The 21,737-nt window shown below is 37.4% G+C and overlaps 1 long non-coding RNA gene across 1 annotated transcript; it reads right to left on the bottom strand.

The window, feature by feature from the left end:
* Window positions 1-5,874: 5,874 nt before the first annotated feature.
* LOC112608064 lies at window positions 5,875-21,096 on the bottom strand. The gene is made up of 2 exons (XR_003115934.1): window positions 21,041-21,096; window positions 5,875-6,471 (listed from the first exon to the last, which is right to left on the bottom strand). It is a non-coding gene; the product is annotated as an uncharacterized LOC112608064 (long non-coding RNA).
* Window positions 21,097-21,737: the final 641 nt, after the last annotated feature.

Genomic DNA, 21,737 nt, shown 5'->3' with positions numbered 1-21,737 from the left:
GATATTTATAAAATTGTAAATTTTTAGAACTTGACATATATGAGGCACTGCAGCAGCCAAGTATTTAGTAATGTATGCTAAGTTTTCCTCTAAATCACAAGTTTCCAGAATACCATAGGTAAATATGAAAAGCAAAAGATAACGTAAAATTAGAAAATTGCTTCATTAAGAATGACTCTTTGACACAGTTCCTTACTCTCTAATATAGAGCATCAGCAAAGCATAGAATAAAAACTTTGAAACTGAAAGTTTAGCCAAGGCAGTTTTTTAAATTGGCTTTATTGAATGACAGGTCCAATTCTGAATGTTTCATAGAGTCCTGAAATTAGGAATGCTGTCAAGAGGAATCATTTAGTTTACCTCATTAGGCAGAAATACATGTATATCAGCATTTCATAATGTTACAAAAGATGTTAATAAGTATTACATGAAAAAAATGGATTAGTCAAATACACTTGAGAAATGCTAGATTTAAAAAAAATGTTTATTAACTACTAGATGGCTCAGAATCTTTAATATGCAAATGTGTACTGTGAATACTGGGGATATTTCCCAGTGGTGTTTGACCTTGCAATTCTTAAGTCATGGAGCACCTGTAGGGATCAATATTCCACCAGTCTGGAACATGCTAATTTATGCCATATTAAACCAAGAGAGTCTGTCATTTTTTAATAGTTTCCAAAAAATCCATAATTATCTTTTGGTGAAGCTACTTCTGTCCCCATTTTGTTGTTTTGTTTTATTTTGTTTAATATTTTCAGATATATATCACATGTGGCACCATTATTGAGTGGTCTGGATTAGTGTCGAAAAAGAGGTGATATGCAAGACAGTGCCAGTCTGTGGCTTGCTTGTTTCCAAATATATAAGTACAGAAGTTTTGTGACATTTTGGCAGAGTAATTTTATGTCTATGAATTGAATAATTAAATATTAGAAAATTAATTGAGGCTTGCATTTTGCATGCTTCTTTATTTTATTTTCGAGTTAACTTTTATTCTATTTTATGAAAGTATCATTTCTCAGGAAATTTGAAATTTAACAACAACTGTTCTCTTACCACAGTTTGAGAAGGACTGTTCTAAGATCAAATTTCATGCGGAAGAATTTATTTTGTAGTTGTACGATGACTCTTTTCTGAAATAAACATATGAACTAGTACAAGTTTTGACAGCAATCCTAGTGAGAGGCAACTGTAGGAGAGTCTGAGAGTGAGAGAAGAATGAGGTCAGGATGCTGAAGACACAGCTCTTGTCAGTCAGCCCTATTCATACAGGTACCCTCTCTGGGAACCAATCTCTTCCCTTGACCTTTGAGGTTTCAGGATGGTAAAGCCCTGCTGCTACTAGTCATGGAGTACAACACGACCCTTGTTTCTCCTATACCTGTCCAGGCCTTCATAAATTTAATTAAAACTCTTCTAAAATTTGGTAGTTACGTTTCCACTATCACCTGGAAGCCTCTGATTAATCATTGCTCCTCCATCATTTCCTCTCTTGGTTTACAAAGAGAGCTTAAAAATACTTTTGGAGCTTAAAACTACCTCAGGCCATGAACCTGAGTATATCCACTCTGGATGAATCATTTAATGGCCAAATGAAATATCAAGGCTTCAAACACTGGAAGATCAGCAAGCACTTGTTGACTGCTGTCAATGGATGATCTTTGCAGATGGGAACAAACAGAACTCCTAACAGCTACTCAATACAGCCAATGTGTGGCATTCATTTGACTAGACACTGGATGATGTCTACATATAATCTCAGTTCCCTGTATATCCCAGGAAATAGACTCAGAGGATTCTGGTTTTGGACAGACAGAGCTTGGTGATCACTTGATGGGAATATCACTCCTGTCCACAAACATCCTCTTTGATCCCCTTTCCCATTGCATGGAATCCTCTCTAGTCTTGGTAAATATATATATATATATGTCCAAATGATTTCTGTTATACACCTGAACCATGGTTTTTTTAATTTAAAATCAAGAATTACTTCTTGGATTCTTTTATTTCCATCATTCCACAGTTGATGAGAAAGCTTCAAAAACATGGGAAAAGAAATGCAATAAAGCATGAAGTGATAGGAAACCTATCAGTGTATATACCCAAATGCATTTTCTTGTCACATAATGTTTGGTAGCTTCTACTTCAGAATGTTAGAGCTGGTACATATGTTTATCTCTCTTTGCCTTCCAAAAGTGTCCTTGAAATAACACTATAAAACTGTATTATGGATAAACTTATAAAGACATAGAGTACAATGACAGGTTAAAGAGGTTAACAGACAACTGCAAAACCAAGAGAAGTAAAATCAAATTAATAAAGGAATAATGGAAGAATCCAGAACTCAGGGCATATGCAAGAGAAAATTACAACAGAGACAGGAACTCTTTTCGTAACAGACCAAAACCTCTGATGGAATTGATAGGCACAGAGACCAATACTGAGGGAAGAAAGCACAGCAATCTGGCTATTCCAGGAATATCCTTCAGTAGGCCTGGCGGCCCCAATCTGCCAATAGGGTGGCGGGCCTAGAATTTACATGTAATCCCCTCAGTCTTTTCATAGTACTGATAAATACTTTAAGAGTGTTACCAAGTACAGTAATGTCAAATGTGAAGCAGTCAGGCACATAGCACAAATCTCTAGAGAGAGAAGTCATGAGGGACCAACAAGGTATGAATCTTCTGAGACTATCAAGGATAGTACCCTGAAGAGTGATTACTGTGATCAAGTAGTGTTACTAGAAGTCAGGGAACTTCATGAGAATTTGAGAGCAAGAGGGTCTTACTCATCCAACTGGTAGTGTTGCTGTGTTTGCTGCAGTATATAGCCAGCTTGTGCACAGTCATGGTTCCCTTTATATACTTAAAGAATCTTGTATATTCTTTGCTTTGTGTATGAGCAGTGTCCTGCCAATCTCATCACTATTCTGTTTGGACTGCTTGCAGATTAGTATCAGGAGTGGGATAGACTCAAACAAACAAATATCAGGTCACATTCAGATGCAGTATAATATAGTAGTTGTAAGTACCAGCTCTAGTTCCTAACTGTCTTAGTGTAAATCTTCTCTCTGGCATTTAGAAAGTATGTGATATTAACCTCTCACATCTCAGTTTTATCATCTCCAAAATGAGGAGAATACTTCAACTCTTAATACACTTAAGATTCTTATAAGATTTCAATGAGCTGACATATACAAAATCCCATGTACCTGTCATACAGAAAATATTTTAAATGATCATTTTATGATAGCTATATTAAGACAGGGGCCTGCAAACATTTTCTATAAAAGGCCAGATATTAAATATTTTGTACTTCACAGGTCAAATACAGTCCCTGTTTTGTGTGTGTGTGTGTGTGTGTGTGTGTGTGTGTGTTTACAATTCTTTAAAATATATTTTAAGAAAATCTTTAGCTCACAGGCCACACAAAAACAGGCTGAAGGTAGAAATTGGACCACTGGTTATAGTTTGCCCAACCTCTGCCATAGACATTCTTTCACTTTCTACTGAAGGGATAAACATCCATTCCTTTCTTATTAAGAAATGGCAGCCTCACATTGAGATCTAAATCATCTACAAAAATGAATAAAAAGATAAAGGAAACTTATTTCTCCAAGATTAGTAGATGTAGAGAAAACAAGTGCATTGCCAGTCTTTTCCTAAACTCAGGTGGGCCCAATCCAAGAGTCATCTCCTCTAAACAAAATTATGCCTGGGATAATAAATTATCCTCTTTGGGTAAATTATGTTGACAACATTACAATTCCATATCATTAGGAATCATGTATCATTCTGGAAATAAACTTATAGATATCAACTTTTCAGATACTCTCTGTATAAACATTTTTCTACTTAGATGGAATAGGAAGGGTTGTTAAATGGATAATATTGAACAGAGGGAGAACACATAAAGGAGTTAAAAAACTGGATCAAAGTTCATAAAATATTAGGAACTCGAGCATCAAGAATGTGGGAAAGGAACAAGCAGGGGGAACAGGGAGAACTGGTACAACAGAATAAAGCAAGCTGTCCTGAGTCTGCAGCCAGGCCTTGCCCCAGAAGACTGAAGGTGAGGCAGCAGTCTTTTGTAATAGTGACATTTGAATAAACTGGGTGTAGGGCCTCACAAGACCCTCAAAGAGAAGCATGTTCCCTAAATGGATTCTGATGTTAATTGGATGCATTAAAAAAAGAGATTATTGTTTTATAGGGTCTCCAACAGATAATCTGAGGCATTTAAGTTATTATCCCTTTGATAGAGAGGTCCTTAAAATTCAACACAGAATTTTAAGAACACATTTTTTTATTATTGTCAAAATCAGCCTGTCAAGATTTCAACAAATCTTGCCTGGGCAGCCTGTCAAGATTTTGGAAAATGCATATTCTAAATGAATGGAGCTTCTGAGGCTCAATTTACCAAATTATAAGAATAAAATAATTGGGATTTTATTTTAGAGGGATCATGCAGGTAATACAAATTAACTTTGGAAGTGTAGGCATATGATGCCTTGATCTAGGCAAATATATGTGTTTGCATAGAAGGTGAAACTTTCTATTGGTAAAACTTGATGAATTTTCTCATTTTGGCTTATGTGACCATGAAAAGCATTAGGAATAAACAAAAAAATTCTATAACTATTAGTAGGGAGATTTCAGAATATCTAAATGTAGATTAAATATAATATTTAATATGAAATATGTTATATTCCAATATGCTATAATCTACTGTGAGTTGAGTCTTGTGGAATGGGACAATATACAGAAATTTCTTCTACCTGAATCTGGGGGTAACAAAATATTCTGATGATTTTTGATCATTATTTAGAGTATTATCTGACTCTCTAATTGAAAAATTGGACTAATAAAATAATATTGAGCTAATAAATATTTGTATATATTCACTGTAATTTAATACCAATGTTATTGGAAATAAAAGATAAATGTTGACAAATGCCCATGGAAATTCAAAGTTAAAAAATAGTTTTAGGCTAAATCTCAAAGATTTGTCCTTTTTTTCTTCAAATTATTTATCATTCCATATGAAATATTAGGTGTCTTTTGCCTGTATATTCTTTATAATTCTGTGGGAAAAGATATAATTTATTTTACTTTTCAGACGGTTTTTCCTCTAAAATGCTGATAAGGGGAGTTGTGTAGGTAGTCACTTCTAGGGTACTTGAGGCAAGGGACAAAAACAGAGTAAGAAAAGACTTACTCCCAGCACTTTAGGAGCCCGAGACAGGCAGATCACCTGAGGTCGGGAGTTTGAGAGCAGCCTGACCAACATGGAGAAACCACGTCTCTACTAAGAATGCAAAATTAGCCGGGCGTGGTGGCGTATGCCTATAATCCCAGCTACTCAGAAGGCTGAGGCAAGAGAATCGCTTGATCCCGGGAGGCGGAGGTTGTGGTGAGCCGAGATCATGCCATTGCACTCTAGCCTGGGCAACAAGAGCAAAAGTCTGTCTCAAAAAAAAAAAAAAAAAAAAAAAAAAAAAAAACTTCCAAATATAGGAGAAAAAATGCTATTTGGTATGACAATAAATAACATCAAATCTACCAGAGGAAGGAGAAATTAGATTAAAAACTCTCAGTGCTAAAATAAAAACTTGGTTAAATTGAAAATAACGATATAGAATTGTTACCTGTTATTTAAAAAGAAAAGTAATATTCTGCCCTGTAACTCAGGTGGCTTCATAAGCATGCTGCATCCCCAATTCTCACATAAAATTCTAAAATCTCTACTTCTATCCCCTAGATTTGATCTTTATTACTATTTTTTAACAAAAGGGACTAAAGCCCCTTGGGAAGTGTGGCTGATTGCATATTAAAGGCAGTAGAATGCAGGATGAGACTGAAACATCTTATTGAAGTTAGAAGGCAGAGACTTTTATTTTTGGTTTTGTACCTATTTGTACCACTTAGATGTTTATTACTGTGTCTGCATATGTACAAGTGTATAGTAAAAACTAAGTGAATAACAAAATGTAAGTGTTGCTTGTTATATAATAAAAGTCCATACCATATAATAATAATCAGGTTGAAAGCACTGCCACTTTCATGTACTATGCCTTCTCACAGGCCTGCAGGAAGAAACTTACTTAACAGCAACCAAAATGGCAAATATTATCAATGACTAGCATATGAAGTGAAAATTCTCTTTCTCTAAACAACTACTAACCACTCATTTAATTGTCCTTTGTCTTACTTCTGATGACCAAAGAAGTGGGAGGTGGGCTTCCTGGGTATCCTGAGCATACCTCCTCCTCCAGTCTTTTCACCTGCACGAGCTTCCTGTTCCTGTGGGATGCACAGACAGTCTGTAGTCTCTGGTATATTCTCAACCACGTTATCACCTCCCTTAGATACTCTTGAAGCTCACACACCGAATATCCATACCTTTGCCCACTAAGAAGATGAAAAACTCTTGATGTTATTTCCATTGGTGAACTCGTGGAAGAGCTTTCTGTTTATAAAAAGAAAATCAGAAGGTGAAAAACTCTTGGTGGTGTTATTTCCATTGTTGAACTGGTAAGACAGCTTTCTGTTTTTAAAACAATGATGATTTATTGTAGTTACCTATTTCTTTGGTGTAAATACTCCCATTAGGCTGACTGCAAGCTACCAACAGTTTTACAACTGGCTTCAAAATTCCTAATTAATCAACAAGCATCTCTTATAATGTGAGCTGCCTTCAACATACCAATGGTCCTGCTTTCTTCATTTTGCCTCATCTCAGCCTTTCTGTGTGGCTTTTTACTTGCAAAAAAAAATCACATCTGGTTGTCTTGGGAAACATTATTCCATATAAATTGACAGAACCTACTCTCTTTGCCACTCCCTAAATTCTACTGTCAGTGTACACACCCAGTGTTGATAGCTGAGGCTGAAATTGCCAACCTGGTATTTTCTACTTTTTCAGGACAGTTTTATACATCGTATTTACCAGTGTTGATGAAAAGAAAATGAAATAGAAGAGAAGAGGAAAGAAGAGAAAGGAAAGGGAGATAGGATGAGAGAAAAGGAAAGGAAAGGGAAAGGAAGAAGTATCATTCTATCCTGTCTTTTACAAACTTACTACTTGCCTTGTGTTACAGTCATTTTTGTACATGGGTTATCATTTTTCCAGATGTTAAAAATGCTTTGAGTGTTTAATCTGTAGCTCATTTATTTCTATGTCTCCCACAGCACCTAACTAAATGTCTAGCTTATATAATGAGCCTTCGATAAATATTTGTTGAAAAAATAGAATTTTAAAAATGGAATAAAAGAATTCACAAGTAAAATTGATTACATAGAAAAAGCTTATTTCAATATCAAGCCAAATAAATAAGTAATCAACATACTGATTTCCAGATTTCATTTGTTTGCCATCAGTTCTCCACCAAGCAAAGATAAGTTGATATTGCCAGCCTGTCATGAGCTTGCTCTTAACATTAGGCATATTGCCTTTGCACATTCCTATAGCAGAGAACATATATCTGACTGCCTTGGAGGACATACCTTTGTGCTTCATTGACATAGTCACTCTTAACTAATAATAGATCCACTCTTTGTTGGAAGACTTGTGCTCAGTGTAATTCTTTTTTCATCCCGATAAAAAAGGTAGCCCCCATAGACATGTTCAGCATGGTGAATTAGAATTAGGGCGTGTGTGTGCCCATGTGCATGCATGTGTGTGTGTGTGTGTAAGAGGGCGGTTCTTAATGTGTTGTCCAGGTTGCACTTGAACTTTTAGTATCAAGTAATCCTCCTGCCTCAGCCTCCCAAGTACCTGGGGCTACAAGCACACACTACTGCACTTCGCCATGAATTTGGTTTTATTACTCTTATCATTAAGGTACTATTAAGAGCTATCTATTATTGATGAGATCAGTTGATTCAGTGCAGATGGTTCAGTGCTAAATTCCTGGAAATATTTTGCAAATTTAACTCAACTTAAAATTTTGAAAATTGTTAAGTAAAAATAAGCTATACTCTTATAAAGAGAAGACTAATATAACTTTTTTGTTATTGTTTGCTTGCTTAATGTAGCAGGTATAAATCTTAAGCAAAATTACATTTCATTATTGTCTATAAATCATTTAATTTCAATTCTGAGTAGCTAGTCCCATCAACTTAGAAATTCAACCTCAGTTATTTCTAGGCTTTCTCCCACCTTCAGGTTTGTGCTACGGTTCTGCGTTTTACTCCATATCTAAGCATTAGGACATTGATCACTAGCAGTATCTGTCCACATTGGCAAAACCTGAATTTTGCTGCAGCCATGTGATATCATCAGATTCACTGGTGTGCCATTTCCATGCCATGATTTGTGCTTCAAGAGGATCTTGAACAAGGCTGAGAACCCAAGCTTGGCATCTAAGCTACCTAGTTCACTATGTAAATATGCCCCTTGATGTCCTGCCACACTTTTGAGTGCTTCCAGGGAAGAAGTAAAAGTCCCTTCTGTTCAAGGACAGGCAGACCTGTCCCTTACCCCCAACCTGGAGAAAGCTCTTTTTCTCCTTTGAAACCTTCTGTCTTTCTTGCTTTCACACAGGGATACCAATTTCCTCTCTCTTCAAATTCTATTATCCTCAGTGGGCAAACAGAAGCCAGAAAATCCTGCCAACAACCTTTCATCTGGTAAGGAAGTAGGGAACTTGTTATGTGTTCGAATGAAGGACAGAGGAGGTAGAAAATTCAAGAAGAAAAATTAACAACTCATACTTTCAATTAATATTTTAAAAAAACTATCTTTCAAATACCTGCCTTCTGCTTAGGAAGATCTGTATTTATGGATCTCATTCCTTCAAACTAGGTGGTCTAGCCTAGCTCTCCTACCCTCTGATTACATCCTTCAACATACTAGCTTAGGTATATTTCTGTTCTTTCTGTCTACTAGGTTTTTGCCCAACAAAGATAACATTCTGCTTAAATAAAGTAGGTAACTGCCTAAGTAATATAACTTAAAGGATACTAGAAAGGCTCGTTTCCATTCAAAGATCCTTGTTTCTCTGTTATGAGGTGACTTTGATGCCACCACTAGAAAACTGATGCTTTGGATTAAGGCATACCTACAGTGTACATAAAAATAATCCATGGATTCAACTGCTCATTTAACAAACATCTATTAAATATATACACATGTCAGGCACTGTGCTAGGTATAAGATATACCACAGCAAATAAGCATACATGGTTCTCCCTCTCTTGAAGTTTATAGTTTGTTCATGAAGAGAGACATGTGAGTACTTATTTCTGAAATGATTAATTAATTATAAGTGTCATGAAAAAGAAGTGAAAGTGAGTATGAGAATATATAACAGGGGAACTGTCCTGAGAAAGCAGCATTAAAGCTAAAATCTAGAATTACATGGAAAGGAAGAGAAGAGAGTTTTAAAGCAGAGAAAACAGCATGTCTGGAGGTCTTGGAATAAGCAGAATATTATTTAAAAATTTTAAAACAAAACAAACTAAAACATTGAAGAAGACTCAGATGGCTGAAGCCTAGGGATAGAGGAGAATGCCTTAAGATGAGGTCAAAAGGTGACCCAGGAGCTAGAATACTCAGGGCTATGTAAACCATAAGGAAGGTTTTGGTCTTGATCCAACCCCTAACCCCCAAATGTCTTAAGCAGAGGAATACATGATCAGGTTTCTATTTAACAATTCTGGCTGCTGTGCGGAGGAAGTCAAAAACTGAATATGTAAAACATTATGTCATTACCAGCTATTAGCATTCTAGTCTCTTACATTCTTTCCAACTAGCTGTTGATCCAAGAGTATGTCATGAAAGCCCTCAGACAGGACCCTCACAGTTCCACATCTTCGCTGAACTGTAGCATTCACTATCACCCCCACCCCCACACTCCTGTTCTCATAGTCTTTTACTTAAAAAGGTCTCTACTTGGCATGTCAGTTCCATCCCCAGGATCCCCATTTTAATTACCTGGAGGTCTATAATTCCTCACATCTTGGATATTTAAGCTTCATCTCACTGTTACCATTCATGGCTTGTGACTGTGGACTAGAGTGGTCCTGCCCTTGAACTCCAGTCTAGGGGGTGGAGCTTCGTTATCTGACAACAGGTTCACCTGATAATGCCTATCCTAATATTTCTGGTATTAGGGAGTGTGTCAACACTCCCTAAACTCTACTTTTTTTCCGTCCTTACTGATGTTTCCCCTAATTCAAACTACTATCATTTCTCACCTTAATCATTTCAACATTCCATTAATGTGTTTTCCTTTTCGAAGTCATTCTCCGAGGCTTTGGTCCACACTGAGGCAAGAAAGATCTTTCTAGACCAAAAATTTTGCGTTGTCATTCTCTTGCTTGAAACTCTTCCATGGTCTCACATTTTTTAATAGATAAACTGAAAACTCCTCATATATCATACAAGGTCCTTCATAACTAAACTCCATTCAGTTTGTTGTTGTTGTTGTTGTTTCAGACAGTGTCTCATTCTGTCACCCAGGCTGTAATGCAGTGGGGTGATCGTGGCTCACTGCAGCCTGGAACTCCTGGGCTCTCATGATCCTCTCATGTCAGCCTGCTGCAGTAGCTGAGACTACTCAGGTATGAGTCATTGTTCCTGGCCCCCATTCACCTTTTCGGTCTTGTCTCACATACTCTTCCTTTATACTTTATGCTCCAGTCATTTTATTTAAGGACCTGATTAGGTGCTGCACCAGCTGGGGTGCTCACCTTATTGGAGCACATTAGAAATACCAGCCTTGCTAATTTGGCTCTCCAGCTCCTCGGTTTTTGTTGTTGTTGTTTGTTTGTTTGTTTGTTTTTGAGACGGAATCTTGCCTGTCACCCAGGTTGGAGTGAAATGGCACGATTTTGGCTCACTGCAACCTCTGCCTCCCAGGTTCAAGCTCTCGCATCAGCCTCCCGAGTAGCTGGGATTGCAGGCGCCCACCACCATGCCCAGCTAAGTTTTGTATTTTTAGTAGAGACGTGGTTTCATCATGTTGGCCAGGCCGGTCTTGAACTCTTGACCTCGTGATCTGCCCATCTCGGCTTCCCAAAGTGCTGGGAGAATTACAGCCATGAGCCACCATGCCTGGCCCAAGTCCTCATTTAATGCAAAATGTACACTGGTGTTGCTTCTGGAAAAGGAGTCAGCATTATCAAATGTAAATAAAAATATCCTCCCATCCCCTACACAAATTGATTTCTTAAGTATTTCTGCAAAACATATTTTGAGTAACAGCTGAAAGTTGGCAGCAAGCTAAATTTCTAAACCCAAATAATATGTGGCATAGTGCTATTTATCAGGAATGAGTCATTTATTTTATTATCTAAATTTTGCATTTTTAGTACACCTCCCAAGAAGTTCTCTGGCTCAAAACACACACAAACTGAAGAAAGAGAAGAAAATGGGGAACGTTTTGCTAAATAATTCCACAAAATTGACTCTGCTTTGACCCAGTGAAGTGAATTACTAGGTGAATGTGTTTTGCATATAATTTTTCTTAATAGAAAAATCAATTTCTCCCTGGCGCTAAGAAATAAATATTGAATAAATAGTTTTTAAAATATCCTTTTTAAGGCGTGACAAAATGTTAGCTTGCCTTGCGGGCCCTCATTCTTAGCGTGCTCACTCAAGCCCCTGTGCTTTTTCGTACTTATTTTCCTCTCCATGAAACAAGATACACTTCCCTCTTGCTATTGCCTATTCAGCTTAAATAACACTCCTTTAAGGAGACCTTCCATCACTCATATATCAGGTAGGTTCCTCTCTATACTATTCTATCTTTCTATACTTCTCCTATCATTGTATTATCTGTTCTGTTTGTTGTATATTTGCTATATTTGATTGTGTATCTGTTCTACTTGATTGTATATTTACTCTGTTTTGTTCTGTTCTTCTAGACTTTAAGCTTCTGCCGCAGGAAATTCTGCCTCTGTTTGCTTATATATCCCAGACACCTAGACCAGTGCCTGGAACATAGAAGTTCCTTAATAAATATTTGATGAGTAAAAATGAATAAATGAATGAATAAACATGTGAGTAAAAAGTACTCCATGTTAGAGCTCTCTGACTCTGCTTGAACTGCCCCTTCTTATTTATCACCATGGCCGCCTGTTACCATATTATGCTTGAAACTTATGTCTGTGAACTGAATTAATGCCAGATCCCATTACAGCTGCTGTCACACATACCCAGGCACATGACAGTTGTAAACAATGAGATAGAAAAAGTAAATGCTAAGGCAATAGACAACCATGAATTAATTTTCTCCTTTATACATTTTGTTTATGGCTAAACCTCCCACATTTCTCTCCAGTTTTCATAGGGAGCCCTTAAGGCACTGGCAAACAATTCAATTAATGGAGCCTCAGCTCTGCAACTCCCTAAGGGCCATAGCTGGCAGGACTCCAGTGAATTCAAAGCTACAAATAATGTCAGGCTAAGTTAGGTGCCTGGGAAACTGTTGGTATGCTATAAAATAAGGAAAGTTTGCTCTTGGCTGAAACAATCACTCCAGAGTTGCAACAAGTGTTTACTATATGGCAAGCATTGTGTTGTCTCCTACAAACACTATTTAATTTAATAAACCCAAAAATCTTAAAGGTAGGTGCAACTATTCTATACTCATTCTACATACAAGAAAAGTGAGGCTCAGGGAAGTTTAATAAATTGTCTAAAATCATCTGATTAGGGAATGGCTGAGCCAGAAACTCAAATGGATCGAATTCCACAATACAACACTTTTTAAGACAGCGTGTGTCCTTTTCTCAAAAATATCAACTTTTAGAAGAAATTCAAGCTAGTTTCAAAAACGAAAACAAATTAATAAGAAACATAATCTTTTAGTTCATAATGCTATAATTCTTCCTTTTGGGTTCTTTTCAAACAGCTGTTGCATGCTGCACTTTTGTGCTAAATTTTTTTAAAAAAACAGAAAAATGTCTCATTCTATTTACATCTAAAATTAATTAAGAATAATTAGGGGCCGGGAGCGGTGCCTCACACCTGTAATCCCAGCACTTTGGGAGGTGGAGGCGGGAGGATCACGAGGTCAGGAGATCGAGACCATCCTGGCTAACACGGTGAAATCCCGTCTCTACTAAAAATACAAAAAAATTAGCTGGGCATCTTGGTGGGCGCCTGTAGTTCCAGCTCCCAGGAGGCTGAGGGAGGAGAATGGTGTGAACCCGGGAGGCGGAGCTTGCAGTGAGCCAAGATCGCGCCACTGCACCCCCACCTGGGCGACGGAAGCATTAGGAAAATCTAAGCAAATAAGCAAATGACTTTGAATGCATTCTATATATATGAAACCCAATTGAAAGATCTTGCCACCATTTTGGAAAGAAATGCACAAAAAATGCACAACTATATTATCACTCATAATAGTTTTCTTAAGGCATTTATAATATTACGGTTATGCATAAACAGTCCATTAATTATGGAAGATTTCTAGGGGAAAGTAGTTGGCACATTGGTTAAAGGGAAAAATAAATTTAGAAGATGCTGGAAATAATACTGACTAGCAGAAAGAATTATCACCGTGGGAGGGGGAAAGAAAGACGGTGACTGAAAGAAAATGAATTATGGGCCGGTCGCGGTGGCTCATGCCTGTAATTCCAGCACTTTGGGAGGCCGAGGCGGGTGGATCATGAGGTCAGGAGATCGAGAACATCATGGCTAACACGGTGAAACCCCGTCTCTACTAAAAATACAAAAAATTAGCCGGGCACGATGGCGGGCGCCTGTAGTTCCAGCTACTCGGGAGGCAGAGGCAGGAGAATGGTGTGAACCCAGGAGGTAGAGCTTGTAGTGAGCTGAGATTGCGCCACTGCACTCCAGTCTGGGTGACAGAGCGAGACTCTGTCTCCAAAAATAAATAAAATAAAAATAAAAATAAACGAATTATGGTTGCCCTTCCTTCTGAAGACCTTGGAGAAGGATGTGGTGGCAACTATGTTTTGGAGGAAGTAAGCATAAAACATGTTCTGTGTTGACATAGCAACCTGCCACAGGAAACAAAGCCAGTGAAGGTGGTGTTGATAAAACTAACATTTCTTGAGCAGGTGTATATGCCAGAGCCTGCGCTAGACTCTGCATGGCTCTTTACGAACTGAAAAAGAAGAATTCAAAATAAAAGACACAGTATTGCAGATCAAAACTACTGTCATTTTAATACGGCAGAAAGATGTTAAAAATCATTTGGAATTTTGCAACCATAAAACAAAATTGTGTGAACTGACTAGATTTCCAACATTCACATAGGATCATGAGAAATTGGAAAAAGTATATACCTTTGTTCTGACATCAAGGGCTATATAATTTATGAGGGAGTTAAATCTGACAAGTGAGCATAAAATATAGTAATAGTTCAGAGAAAGGAAACATTTATATAGCTTTTGTGGTCAAATGATACAGGCAGCATTTGATCTGTACCTTAAAAGAAGTAGTAGAATTCGATGAATTTCTGTAGACCAAAGGCATAACATGAGCAAAGTAACACCAGGTGAACTTGAATGTGACTTATTACAAACTGTAAGGTTTGCCTGATTGAAATTAGGTACATGTTCTGGGGAAAAGTGGGAAAGAGTAGACCTACAAATTGGAATGAGATTATGGCAAGCCTTAAAACAGTTTGTTAAACTGAAATATAAGGTACTTGAAGACCAGTTGATCGTTGCAGTCTCTGTCACTCTGCCTATCACACCAAAATCCAATGTGTAGCTGCCCACCCAGACACTGTTCTGTCAACCTTCACCCTAGTTCCCAATAGCTTCATGTATAATCGCTGTTTAACAACCCCAACTAGAATTTTAAACAGGTACAGAGGAATTCCACATCTGCTATGTGGGGGAAAAAAAGTTGCCCTGAAGGAAGTTTCCCTTCCTAAGAACACCATCCCACTGCATGCTATCAAGCTCCTCAATGCAAAGCACAAGCTTCCCAGGCCCTCGGTTCCTGATTCCTAGGGGAAGGCACGGGCTGCACTCCGTGTAGAGAGCACAGACGGTTAACATGAACAGTGGATTTCATCAGCCTGCATTGTAAGATGTAACCTGGTAAGCACAGCTCACCCATAAATCCAGCCCATGGCTATCATAATCCCCCCCAGAGAGTCTCTGTAAATAGAGTGTTCTGTACAGGCAAAGCAGTTTTCTTCCTCACATTTAGTGCGGGGTGGAGGGTACCTTCTTCCAAAGGCAGAATAATGTGAATGTGAAAGGCCAGATTCCAGTATAACTCGGCACCCTTCCTGCCAACACAGCAAGCCGCCTCTGTCAAATGTGCTGTCTCACGTCAACAGTAGTAATTATGTGGGAAAAGGTGCTCCTTGTAGCTACCCTGGGCGGCTGTAGTAAAAGATACTGAAAACATGAGCACCGTTAGGCAGTGAATTTGTCACGCTAAGTAGGACAATGCCTAATGGTGATAAGAAAATGAAGCAAACACCTGACATTAAATCTCTTTTATGGCATTTTCATAGAAATTGCAGGCACACCTATATAATCCCTAACCACAGGAAAGATTGGGAAAAGAAAAATGTAGTCTTTAGTGACATGGATTTTCTTAGCTGGATGCACATTTGAGATCATTAATAACAACTCTCTTCCAGGTGCAGAAATTGAGACCTAGAAAAGTTAAGAGATTTGCCCCAAGCTCATATAGCTTTTAGAGGCAGAGCACAACTATTTGGACGATGTCCCAAATGTCTCATTTTTTTCCAGTGATGCCATATGCTAGTAACAGCTAAGATTTGCAGTCCACGAAACGATAGGATATATATTATCATGTTTCATCTTTACTGCAACCCTGTGAGGGTAGTATTATTATCCCCTTCACACAGATCCAAAATCCAAGGCTCAGAGAGATTAACTGACATGCCAAAATAGCTCATGGAAAAGGTTGGGCTCACACCTACATCTTTGGCCGAAGAGTTGGAGTTGGTACACAGTACCATGTTGCCTATCTTGCAGATAGAACCACACAGAAACCTCCTATTTCCCCCATTGCATTGATACAGGAGAATGTAGCTATTGAAAAGAAGCAATTATCAACTACTTCATTCAACAAGCAGGTATTGAGGACCTACTGTATGACAGACAATAATCTAGGTCCCAGAGACACAGCAGTAAGAACAATAGACAAAGACATTGCCCTCAAGGTGACAGACAAGGAACAAAAGCAAAATGTATAGGTGTAGGTGGTAATAAGTGCTATGAAATAAAAAAAAAGTAATAAGAGGATGGAGAGTGTTTGGGGTACTAATTACCAGTTACCCAAGGACTCTATTTGAACCTGAACAAATCAGCATGCACAGATTTTATACACAGTGATATATAAGCAATAGTAGCAAGTTCAAGTTCACAGATCCTTAAGGGGTCCACAAGCTATGTTCAGTGTTTCAAAAATAAATAATAAAATCTAAATTAAATATTTAGTAAAAGAAAACTCCAGATAATTCATTTAAAAAAAAATTAAGACAGATTTTATCAACTCTGTGGAAACTAGACATAATCACAAATCCTGATTAACAGATACACATGTCATAAAAATGAGGACCCCAATCACTAATCAATGCAATTTTTCTGTTTTTAAAAAATTAATCTTTCCAAAAATCAGCCATTAAAGGGGGAATTGTTTAATGTAGTCATTGGCCATGATAAAATTGGAATTCAACATCTATCCTAGGACAAAGCAGAGGAGATCTTTTGGAAATAAGCTTCACCTTTTAGCATCACGGCAAATCTCTCTGAAAAGAACCAAGGCATGTACTAATTACAGCTGCCTATGCTTGTCTGTATTACTCCTTTCTCACATTGCTATAAAGATACTACCTGAGACTGCGTCATTTATTTTAAAAAGGAGGTTTAATTGACTCACAGTTCTGCATGGCTGGGGAGGCCTCGGAAAACTTACAATCATGGCAGAAGGTGAAGGGGAAGCAAGTACCGTCTTCACAGTGGCAGGAGAGAGACAGTGAGTGGGAACTAAACCATCAGACCTCACGAGCACTGCCTCACTATCATGAGAACAGCACAGGGGAAGCCACCTCCATGATCCAATCGCCTCCCACCAGGTCCCTCCCTTGAAATGTGGGAATTACAATTGCAGATGAGATTTTGATGGGGACACAAAGCTAATCCATATCACTGTTCCTGGGAAAATCTGAGCAATCAGCAAAATATACATCGTTTATCGCCTCATAGAATCCTCCTCATTCTCATCATCACTTACGTTTCCCACCCCAGTGTTTCCTCAGGAGCAAAGTACCTCTGCCGTGGTGTTGGCTTTCTACAGCCTACAACTGTGGTTCCTTCTTAAGGCTTCTCTCTCCATTCTCAAGACCTTCCTCGGAGAATCAACTTGTCAACACCACATATGTTATAAGTTAAATTATTTACTCTGAAAACGACCTGATGAAGTTAACACTACTCTTTTCATTTTGCAGATGAAGAATCAAGGTGTAGGAAGATTGATTAGGTATGCCCTAATCACACGGGGATAGTCTGCCCTTACAAAGCAATATTCTAAGTGACTAGCTAATCAACAAAATTAATGGGTAAACTCTATATTTTTACATGGTGTTGCATTATCAAGACAGCAACAGTTAGAATGTATGTACAAACTTTGCAAAGAAGTTCATTGCTTATAAATTTTTGCACATTCAATATCATAATGCTAAGGAAACAAGAAAAAATACAAGAAAAAATGATGAGTTCTCATCATTTTCAGAAAAATTGTGTAGCTATATGTTTTCAAAAAATTTAAAGTTTATAATGATTTAAGTCTGGTTAGAATGAAAAATAAAGTAGATGTCAACCCGTGTATTTGGGGTTCTTTTCCTGAGAATATTGTTATGTTTATTCTTCCCCTCAGAATAGAAGTACAGGTTATGATAGGCATGTTTATTGTTAAATAATAAAAAAAGATTGTATTTAAATTACACAACAGATTTTAGATAATTTGATGCTGATCCACATGATATGGCTAGAGAAACGTTTTGACATCTAGCACTGTCAAATTTTATTTCCCTAAATAGATTAATAATTGTTAATAATAGTTCTGGTAATGCAATTTTAGATCTTGTTTAATCCTCACAACTACAAGATGAGAATTATGATTCTCAGTTTACATATGAGGTAACTTGGGCTCAGAGAAGTAAAATAAATTCCCAGGTGACAGGGTCAGCATTTAAATGCAGGTGGATCTCTCCCCAAAGCTTGTGCTCTTAAACACTCCAGGGCTTTTTATGTGCCTCACTCTTACTATCAGAACCCAACCCTTGCACAGAGTCTGACTTTATTCATCACCGAGCAGTGCTAGGGGGTGTCCAAGACTAGACACAGACTAGTTTATCTTACAAATGAACAATAATACTGGATATTCAGCAAAAGGCACTCTCAGAAGAGATAAATTACTTAGACCCTCACTTTGACAACCCAAAAACATTTCAAGTATTAAACGTATTCTACCACTCATAAAAAGGAAGATGAATCATATTCTTGACTTCATATTAAAGATTCTTTTTTTGCATGATTTGCTCTAAATTAATATGCCAATGATTCACAACCCCTTATAATATCACCTTTGGCCTACCATTTTTTATCAACGTGTTATGATAGAAATTGTCTCTTCGGGTTAAGACACATTCATCTGGAGGAATGTTATTATGGTCTGCATAAATAGCACTCGGTTATTTTTAAAGAATTAATTTTTCCATCTGTACAAATATACTGTTGGTTATCTTGAAACAGGGGACATTACCTACCAGAATTCCTAGCTGTAGGGGACTTATTTAGCCCCCATTCATGACCCTTTATTAATTGATCTGGATCTATTTTACCGCTTTAACAAGTTTTGTCTGACTATTGCCTGACTGTTGTTTTAGTCATGCAAAAAATTATAAGCCAAGATTTTTAAAAAATACTGAACAGATTGCACACCGGGAAGCTGGCAGTCTTTCACACCATGTTCATTGTCTGCAGCACAAATCGTCACTACAATAAAGAGCCTAAAACAAAAGCCAAATGCTGCATAAGGAGTACTTTTCCTTCTGAAAAAATTCCAACATTGGGGAGCATCCTTTCCTCTGGATGCACATGCATAATTTCCATTATTGTTAATGGGAGCTATACATGCATAACACCCATTACTGCTAATGGGAGCTAAGTGCACACACAAGGGTAGAATACAGTGAAATCTGTCTTAGAAAATCACCCAAGAGACTAGCAAAAATCAGTTGCCTGGTAGAGAATGGTTTTAAATTAAAAGCAGAACAGAACTGAGGTTGAAACCACAGGGGAACTATTTAAACTTCAGGGAGCGGTGGGAATTGGCTTCTCTTTTTCTTGCTCTATTCTAGTATCTTGTTTTCCTCATCCATATTCTTGATGAGAACCAATGACCTTGTGATCTCCTAAAGAGATGATCTGGAAATGAATTTCACACCTCCATTGATTCAAATGGTAGGCTTGGGGATCCTTTGGTGGGGGAAGGAATACAACTACTAGATGATTACATCACACCACATGCAAAATACAAGTCACATGGTAGCTCTAATGACAGTTAATGAACCAGGATGAAAACAGTAAAGCAATATTATTATGGCAATTTATATCTATCACTCATTAATCCTTAAAAACATCTGTTCTATTATAATGTTATTGTAAAGATCAATGAAAAATAAACCGGAAAGTGATTTCCATCTACCCAAGTGGCCTTCTGCATTTTTTTCAGCATTTCAGGGCATTGGAAACACAAGCTATTCCTACAATATCTTAAAATCATAGGATTCTGTCCTAGTCCAGTCTTTTCATTTTGCAGGTAAGGAAATTGCAGAGAAATTAAGAGGCTTTTTTTTTTTTTTTTTTTTAACCAAAGTCACAAAATACTAAAGGGAGATCTTAAATCTGGACTGCAGAATTTTTTCTGACTCCAGATCCAGTGGTTTAATGTTCAAAAGCACAGACTCCCAAAGACTTTCATCTTTGTTAGCTTTGCACTGGTCTCTGGGGACCAAATGCACAGATGGGTGGATGAGTTGTAAACTCCAAAAGGAGCCATTCTGGAACTCTGGAGAGTTGGGGACTGAATGTTCTGCATGTTACTCAAGTAAGTGCATGCTCCAGTTATTTCCGAAAAGAGTTTTAAATAGAAATCTCAACAAATGTTTTAAAGAGGCAGAAACAAAAAGGCAGTATTACCTCAGTCTAGAAAAGAGGAATGGAAATACTGTGCTTAAGATGACTTTTTTGTTCCATCTCCCACTTCCCAGTTATCCTTCTTAGACTGTAGTTATAAAAGCACCAGCAATAAAGTCACTCTTGTATCATCTGTGTCACATACGTGACACATGTTATTTTTGTTATGCTTTATACACGGATGTTTCTAGTTGGCTTTGTTTTGGACTCACCCAAAAATGGGCAGGGGCAGACGAAAATAACGTTGGACATTGGTTATTGTTTGCAAGAACCGTTAATATATAAAAGCCCATGTTACTTTTCCTTACTCTTTTTCCATGGAAGCGGTTCTTTGTTGCCTTGGCTGCCAGATTCCTGTCCCTCATAGGATTGAAAGGAAAGGAAAGACAAAGAAAGGGGGATGGAGAATGTAGTGAGAAAAAAAGGAAGAGACAGAAAGAAAAGAAATAGAGAGAAGGAGAGGAGAGTAGAAGAAGAAAAAAAGAGCAGAGAAAAAGGCACCATAATACTTTGGAAGGCACAGCATAAAACTGGTGTTTTGGAGTCAAAAGAGCAATAATTTTAGAGCCTGAATAACAGAGTTTTATGATCAGCTCAGCCTTTAGAGTCTACGTGATATTAAATTAAATAAATTTGTGACATCTCAGTTTCCCCATTTGTCAAAGGAGAATAGAATATTCATTCTATTTCACAGTGTCGTATTAGAAAAAGTAAGCATGAAAATACTTTATAAACCATAAGTAAGTGTAATATAGGAATCCTATGATTATGATGGCTTAAGAAAGCAAATGATCAGAGACAAAAAGTCACACAAAAGGGGCTGCCTTTGTCCAAGTATCAGAGCACATTTTTATGGCATCTGAACGTTACCCTAATTTTCAGTGAACATCTTCATCCCATTTCCATCTTTATATTATAGAAAAGCCACCTAATGAAGAGCAAAAACTTGGTTTAAAAAAACCATATATATATATACATATATATATATACACACACACACATATATATATATTTATTTATTTATCAGTTTACCCTACAAGGCTCATGACACATACTTTGACATAACTCTTTCAAAAGGCCCTTGACTAAGAGCAAGGTGGCCTTGGATTGGATTAGAAGTCATTTCTGCTGACTCCACAGGAAACTCCAAGGAACAAGACCACAGGCAGGGGTGTACCCGGAGGCCCATGACTCAGCGCAGTGGTTGAACTGCTGATCTGAAGCTGGCTAATACTCACTGTCTCCCCTCAGCTATTTTCAGAAAAAGAAACAGAACCCTAATGCGTTCTCTGGAGTTCTGAAATATGTGTTTTTGTTATTTTTATGACCTATGTCACAAACTAGACTTTATTAAACTTCATTGCTGTACATGACATGATATTTTTTGTCTATTCATTTTTTTCTTGCAACAAACTGCAATCTCTTTGAGGGCAACTACTATGTTGTTGTTGTTGTTAATCTGCAGCCAAGCATGGTATAAGGCATAAAGTAGAACTCAATTAATATCTATATGATTTATTTATATATGTATTTATTCACATATTTCAATAGATTAAAGATCACATAG

This window comes from Theropithecus gelada, chromosome 1 (assembly GCF_003255815.1).
Source record: "Theropithecus gelada isolate Dixy chromosome 1, Tgel_1.0, whole genome shotgun sequence".
Classification (NCBI taxonomy): domain Eukaryota; kingdom Metazoa; phylum Chordata; class Mammalia; order Primates; family Cercopithecidae; genus Theropithecus; species Theropithecus gelada.
The sequence above is the reverse complement of the archived record's forward strand: the minus strand, read 5'-3'. Positions and strand labels throughout refer to the sequence as shown.